Genomic DNA, 8,213 nt, shown 5'->3' with positions numbered 1-8,213 from the left:
GTCCCTCTCTGCTGACTCTGATCTCCCTGAGTACCTCAATGTGTGGTCCTAAAGCCTGGTAGTGTGAGTGCCCTTCTTTTTTTTTTCTGCATAGGAAACTTTGGAAAATTCTAAGAAGAATCTGCACAAGGATGTAAAATTCCTCAAGTCTCATGTGCTTCTGTGTATTCTGCTTTCAGGGTGCTTTCTTGCAAAGATGACTTCTCATGGGGAGGGGTCCATCCTTGTTGCTGTATGAAAATCCCCCCCAAAAACTGGAAACAAACTAGACAGTGCTGCAAGCCTGTAAACAAATTGGGCCAGAGAGAACTCAATTTCTAGCCTGTTTTATTGGGTTTAAATGCTTGTAGTGACACAGATGTTAAGTTTCAGAATATTTTGTGGTTGGTTGTCTGTCACTTTTGGTCCAGTTAGTGTTAGAAATTGAGGCAAAGGTGATGATATGCCAACTGTCCAAAGATAAGTGATAGGAGGAACAGGGAAAAGCCAGGTTTCCTTACTTGATTTGATTTTGTTTCCCTGTTGGGTTAGATATTGGAATTGAAATCCAGGATCATGGAGAGAAAGGCAGGGATTTCCCATCAAAGGGCAGAAATGGCTGTACGACAGGGAATCTCCAGGCTCTGCGTGGAGGTGATTTGGGGGCATCCTGTTATTGAAATGTCAGATAGACCCCTGCGATGGATGGAGTTGAGTCTTGTGACTGCACTTCAGTAGCTTCTTGAACAGCTCACTGTGCTCTGCTGAGACCCAGTGGCATGCCCGTTTTCAGACCGTCTTATCTTTCCCAATGTTCCTTAATGATTTCCCTCCCTTGCTCCTTCCTCCCCTCCGGAATGGTGTGTTTGGGGTTGCCTCCTCCACCCCAAATCATCCCAGTCTTTACTGTAGCAATATTGTACTTGCAGAGGTGACCTCTGTCAAGCAGAAATGGGCTTGCTGGCATTTTGTCAAGCCATGCTTGAGACCTTCGATTTGCTTTATTTTAAACTGGGTATACCTTTGAGGCTGGCTTAGACTGTGGAACTGGGCAGTTGCCCTCATACATGTTTCACTGATGGGATTACACAGCAACAGTCTATTCCTGGTGGGGGGAACAGACTCTGCTTTATCTAGTGTTAGGCACTTGAAGGAGAGGAAAGAACTTTAATTAAACAGACCTTCAGACTTTTCTTCCTGCTGTTGACTTTTCAGTCATGTGGGATCTTTTGTGCTGCTGCTGAGTGTAGGAAGCACTTAATTTTACTGCTTAGCTCTTTTCAGTAGACTAGCATGTTAATTTGGGTATCTTTGGGTATTACATTTTCAGTATTCATAATCACATATAATCAAACTAGTGACTTAACTATGGCTTCAGTAATACCCAGCTTGTAAGTACTGGGTAGCAACTCCTCAGTAACAGTTGAGTGTTAATGTGACAGATGTTACTAAGGAAGCAGAAGCTACTTTGCAGTGTTGGCTTGAGCATAGCAGTGAGGGCGGTGCTCACCCTCTTCACCAAACACCTTATTCCTGGTAATTCCTCCAGCTTTCTCCCTTGTACAGTCAAGTCATCCAGGGAGAATTGCTAGTGCTCTCCTCGGGTGCTTTCTGGAATTGCGGTAAAGAAGTGAGTCCACTTGTTTGATTCCCTCATCAGTGCTGCTGGTGTTAGTCCAAGGTAAGTAAATTACCAAAGAATAGTTAGTAGGTGTTTGTTCCTAGTCTCAGTTGTTAATTCTCCACATAGATCCATTTTTAAGATTCACTGCGAGAGTGCCCAGTGATCTTACTGGACTTAAGTCTGTCCGCTAATGTTACATTGACATTGTGGGTGACTCTTGTGACTCCCTTCATGAGAGGGACTCCTGAACTTCATTATGGGGATATATTTGCTGCCTCTGTTTCAAGTCTTTGGCAGCTTTTTGTATCTTAAGGATTAAGAAAGATACTTATGTATCAGTTTATCTTCTCCAGAATTTCATCCTTTTCCTTCACTTGAGTACTTCCTTTGTACATAGCTTGCAGCTACAGAGTTAACAGAGTAAAGTTATGATCCAGCTATGTCGAGTGGTGGTTTGGTGTCTTAATTTCTGCCCCTCAGTTGAGAGGTACTTACTGACCTTGTGAATTTATGTCCCTCACCTGGTGCAGCTGTGAAATAAAGCAGGCTTGCCTAGACCCTTCATGGAGGTCACCTGTTTTGTTTGTTTGCAAGAAACCAAGAACAGATAGGCTGTCAGTTGCTGCATCTTGGCAAAGCAGCAGCATCTTTCAGCAGCTAGATGGGAGCTCTGAGATCTGCTTGTGGTGGTCTGATGCCCTCATTTTCCATAAACCCACTTTTCCAAGGTTCTTAATTTGCTTCTGTCGCAATTGCTGCTATGACTAAATTGCTGAACTGGGGTACAGCTTGTTCCTAGGATCACTGCTGCAGAGCTGTGTGTGATGCAGGTGGAGCTGATCCTCTGGCCAGCCTGTACCGAGTCCTGGACTCCCATGCTAGCCAGGCACACGCCTTCTAGCTTAAAGACAAGTGAAAATCCCTGTGTGCACCACTGGCCACCCCACAGCTACAGCCCGTGGTGTGACCTCAACTTAAAATGCATTTCTGAGTGTTGCAGTGCCTTCAGTAACTTACCTGAAAGTCTCTGAAGCACAGGCACCAGGAATTTGTACATGTTGCAGAGGAAGGAGAGTGGAAAGAATATAGCCACATCTTGTCTGAAGGGATCTCCTGCATATGCTCTCCCTTGCCTCTGCAAGCAGGCACTTTGGTGTGTGGTGAAGATGGGCAAGGGGGCACAAGAGAAAAGGTGAAAGCCCAACAGTGTTTGGTATTGCTTTCAGGACTCCTGAGGAATTTAAAAACATAGAGGGGATACTTGTTCATTGCTCAGGAGGTACTTGTGAAAGGGCTTAATCAGAAATGTTTTCAGAGGGATCAAGTAGATATCCCTGTCATTCTTGTTTCTCCATGTTAATTTTCAAGGATTTAAAATAGGGAGTATCTTTTTGCTTGTGATGCTGGGTTTCTTTATCAAAACCACATGATACTTGGCAAATTGAAAGAATGCTCTTGACAGAAAGGAATCTTCCCAACTAAAAATTGAGTGCCATTTTCTAGTATCCTGCTGGGAGCAGTATGATCTAAGAAAGCACACACAGATCCAAAACAGGGTGCCAGGGTTGACAGAGTTGGGAAAATGTGGCCTACCTGACCATTTCTGTACCCAGAAAAACACCAAGTAAAACACTTGATTGCATACCAGTTGTGGTCATTAGACTGAAGCTGAGAGGGTGTGTGAAAACTGTTGCAATATAGTGCAATGTTTCTATAGTCCTAGATGTTGATTGTTTGACCTCAGAACAAAAATCTAGGAGTCAATACATTCTTTTCTTAGGAACTGCTTTTCTAGATTCCCTTGTTAAAAGGGAAAATTCAGGTGCTGAATCTTAAAATCTCATTAAACTTGTACTTTATATTTGCCCATTCAACTGGTCTCCTTTCCTTTTCAAGGCCTCCCACAGTCTCAGGGTATATAAATCACTATGACTCATCCAAATAATACCGACACGGACCAACCAGAGGTTAATGTGCCTTCCTCTTCTGGTACCTTGATCTTCGAAAAGTTATCTCACAAACTCATAACTGTCTTAGGGCTGGGTACGTGCATTGTCTTTTTCTAAGATGTACGTTTTGAAGTTGCAAGAGGTTTGTACTGTTACTTGTGACTTGTTCCATATGTTTTAGGATGTGGTGTAGACACAAATCAATGCACTGGTTTGTTTTGGGATCAGTCTTACCTGTTACGTCTATCAGTGTTTGCCTGTATGTTAATGTGTACACAAATGCTGGATCTTCCCCATTGCCTATGATGTACTTGTATATGATGCACAAACTACACAAGGTGTTTTAAAACATGCAGTTATCACAACTTGTTTTCTGAGACTAGGATGTCCTACAGTGAACTGTTTTTAATTTTTTTTTTCCAAATATATTTAATAAGTTCTCAAGCCTTGGGGGGGGGTGGGGGGGGAAATAATTGGCACTTGCTGGCTTTTTTTCTGAATCCAGGGTCTGATGCTTGATAACAACTCTTGCAATTCCACCCATTTAGCTGAGCCTTTCTCAGCTTGCTGTTTCTGTCGTGAGCTGTGTCAGAAACAGCACTGGATCCTGAACTATCTCAGAAGCTGTCAAGTGAAGTAGTAACAGCTCTCTTTAAATGTTACAGTGCACATTTTTAACTAAGGTAAAACTGTTCAAAATTATTGATGCAGCTTGCAAATGGAACAGTGGGAAATCACAGATAGTATGCAAAACCAGCCTGTCCGCACATGGGGCTCAGTGTTCAGAATTACCTTGCAAATTGTTTCTCCTCTGAAAAGTGATTTTTTTAATTTTTTTTTTTTAATACAAAGACATTACATGTTTGGCTTTTTCTGAATTGGCAAAGGAAACCTTTGTTCTTAAACTCAAACTGACATCTGGAATTTGGGCTGAGTTTCTGTCCCTAATGCAGATGGCAGAGGATGGTGTGATTGATACAAGATGTCCCTTCCCAGCTGTAAGGTTAATTTGATCATAAGAGCATGGAAACAGGCACACTTCTTCACTCACTGTGGCCTTCAGTGGGCATGCATATCCATAATTAACTGAAGTACAGTACTGCCTTCTGTTGATCCATGAGGCTATCTTTGTTTTTAGAATCAGCATGATTAGTCATCAGTGTATTGACATTAATATGCGGTCAAGGAGTTCTAATGTACGTGTATTTCCTGTGCTAGCTGTATCTGTTCTCTCTGTACCCCAGTACAGAATTAATCTGGAGTTCTCTTTTTAGTTCTTGCTAACTTCAGAGTTTCTCCAAATTCACTAAGGTCCTCTTCTGTCACAGTCACTTTTCGGAGTAGAACAGATGGGTTTAACTTTGTTTTGTAACCTTCAGCACCTTCTTCTTCTCCCATTCTTCCTAGTTCGCCTTTAACAATCCGTTCAAAGCTGGTTGCCTAGTCTGAAAAATATTGAGTCATAATAAGAAGAAAACCTGTAGCCTACTGCAGAAAGATCACTCTGTGTTTTTACCATAAACTTCAATGGCTGGCTGGCTGCCTCAGAAGTGGTGACTCCGATCCTGTGCGGCCTACAGAAGGTGACATTCTCTTGCATCTGTATTGTTCAGTGGATGTCAGCAGATCAGGAAGTGGAGCTGCCCTGCATCTGCACCCATTGTGTTTATTAAGCTGATCAGTGGTGGTTTAGTCAACCAGAGCACTGGCATCTTTGGCTGCTACTCAATGTCATAACTAAAGTTTTCATTAAGGGCAAAGCCAGGAGGGTGCATCACTGACTTTCTGCTGACTTGATCCCATTTAAAGGCTTTCGCCACAGATTTTTTTTGTCTCTTGCATATTTGGTGGATTATGAAAAAACTGTGCTATAGTAGGGCTAGTGGCTAAACTCTAACCCTGCGCTCAAAAGGCAAAAGTTACTATAATGAGCTTTGGCCAGCAGTAATGCCCAGGGGCTGGCTACGCTCGGCGATGAGCTGGTAATGGAGCGTTTGAGCAATGGAAACCTTGAGGGTTTGCTCCATCATGCTGTATGCTTATGCAACTGCAGATTAGTTGCTCCAGAGCTTGTGAAACTGCTGGTCATCCCTCTTCAGATGAGATGTGAAGACGGCGTGGGGAAGAACCAGTTTCCTCAGTGGTCACTCACTCTCACCCTCATCACTCAGGGTTACCAATGCACTTGTCTCTCCGTTTTCTTGATTGACTGTGACTAGCATGCTTTACAGCTGCCACCAGCCACCTCCATGTGCTTCCTGCTGTGATGGAGTGAAAAGGACCTTGTCTGCAGTTCCTTCCAGCTGGTTTGTTGTTGATGTACAGGGGTGTTAACAGGCCAGCTAGGATTTACAGCTTCAGTTAGCTGCTCTGTGCTTTGCTCTCAGTGCAGGTGTGATAGTGGGGCCATTGTGACTAGGTCTGGATAAGTAACTTCTAATGGGCTCTGTCACTCTTGCTCAAAATGCTGTGTCTCCATTCTCAGCCTCTCCTCCTGACCTCGCTCCTATCTTGCCACCCTCTACCCCTTGGGACTCGAGCAAGTTCCCTGCCCTCTGACAGCTTACTAGTTCAGGTACCAGTTCTGCAAAGCCCGGGGGCACCTCTTAAAGCCCTATGACAGTTTGAGACTTCTACACTTGCTTAGGCAGCAGCTTGCGGAGTTGTGGCCTTGCTCACAGTCTTCCTATTCATTTGACTCAGCCCTGGTTATCTCCCTGGACTGGTATTCCCCTTTCAGTCTGAAAGGCTTTGTTCCAACCTCATTCCTGCTCCATGAAGGAGTTGATTCCTGTACTGCTGGCTGTTTCAGTTTGGTGGCTTTTATTTTTCTCGTTGTTTCTTCTGGGGTTCACTGTGTATGTACAAAATTGTACTGACTTTCTCAGCTTTCGTGAATGTGGTACAGGGGCCCACCCTGAGAGGCATTGGAATTACCTGTCTACTTCCAAGGTGCACAGAAACAAGGATGTCTTACACAAACAAGTTTTAGGGAGGAAAAGCAGCTGCATACACACAAGTGGAAAGGTATCTCTGGATGGAATAGGTGAGGGAGCAGTTTAAGAATTTTAAATAGAACAGTAACTGAGGTTTTGGTTTCTTTTTAAAAATTGCTTTAACAGTAGGTTTGTCTGTGTTCTAGTCCACAGAAAGTTGCAATGTAAACTGGGATTTTCTGTTCATCAATGCAAAATGTGCCTCTCAACTATAATGCAAAAGTCAGTCTCTGTCTCTCTGTTTGTAGTGGAAGAAGTTTAACCGAAGACTGATCTAATGTGTTTCTTGCTCTTTCATGTAATCATCCACACAACAGTCCTTTGCTGGTCTTTCCCAAGCACCGTATAGCACTATCCCTATTTAAAAGCAAAACAGGGATTGCATTGAGTGGTGGAACCTGCTGAACTTCCTTGGTTTGAGAGAGACACGGGAGAGAAGAGTCCAGGTTCCATGTGTTTTAAATACAACTTTAAACCAATGCAGCTACTCTCTCAGATCAGCACCACTTCCTACCTTTCCCTCCATTTAGGTGGGAATTTAAAAGTAAACCCAGCAATATGTGATCCAGGTGACATGCTTGCAGGTGGAATATGGGGTTTTTGAAATTTGAGGATTAAGATTTCTCTTGTGGAAGAACTCGGTGCAAGAGCTTGGTTCTTGGATTACAACTCTTCTGCCAGCTTGCTAAATGCAATCAAGTACTCTGGACTCTTCTGAAGAAGACTGTGGTAGAAGAGCTGTGAAGGTGTAGGCTGGAACTGATCATTTTAGGTCATCTGTGTGTTGCTTGACTACATGGACAATGTAACAGTGATTTTTACAGATTGCTTTCCATGTGTCAGTCACAAATAACTCTTAATTTGCCGTTTGGAGAAAAACTGTGAATAGATAGATTTCCAGATCAAATTAAGAGCCTAATTTTCCATCTTGCATTAACCGGGTTACTGTGTTCACATGCCAGAAAGATGTTGCTCTTTGAAAAAGCATGTTAGTGTATGTGGCAATGACCCATGCACTTTTTAAATACCTAGATCTGTACATTCTCACCTGAGTATTGTTAACCATGCTGTAATCTGACAAATGGATCTTTTATTACTGCCCTGTTATATAGATAATTGTAATTAATTGCAGTTTGTTTTTACCACTACTTGAAGTTGTGATTGGAAAATTGGTGAACAAAAAGTATTTGTGCATCTTATTATGGGTATCTCTAAATAAAATGTATTTGTATAGTGTGTTGGCTTGGCTGATGGTTTCCTTTATTTGCTGATCATCCCACTGCACGTGAATCCAGGGCAGTTTGAGAGCAAGTGGGCTTGGGTTTGTCCCTGTAACAATCCAGCCTCTGTGTTAACATGAGTGATTCAAAGGAAATAAAGTGAACTGTTGTTCTTCCTTCACCAGTGAGTGGATTGATACCCAAAGGGCAGGTTCTCAGCTTACTCATGTTTTTTACCACTTGAGCTTCAGTCCTGTTCTCTATACAGCTGCAGTAACACTCCTTGCTTCTTCCACAGGAAATTTATCTAATGGCAGAGTTGGGACTGTTACTCTTAAAAGCATCTCTTTCCTGTTCTCCTCTTCTGGTACCTCATTTGTTCTATAAGACTAAGGGTTCCAGGAAGACTTTATGTACCAAAACTGCACCTGTAGCACTGGATCTT

The sequence above is a fragment of the Haliaeetus leucocephalus genome, unplaced genomic scaffold (assembly GCF_000737465.1).
Source record: "Haliaeetus leucocephalus isolate CR32 unplaced genomic scaffold, Haliaeetus_leucocephalus-4.0 Scaffold269, whole genome shotgun sequence".
NCBI classification, from domain to species: domain Eukaryota; kingdom Metazoa; phylum Chordata; class Aves; order Accipitriformes; family Accipitridae; genus Haliaeetus; species Haliaeetus leucocephalus.
This window is presented reverse-complemented; position numbering follows the sequence as displayed.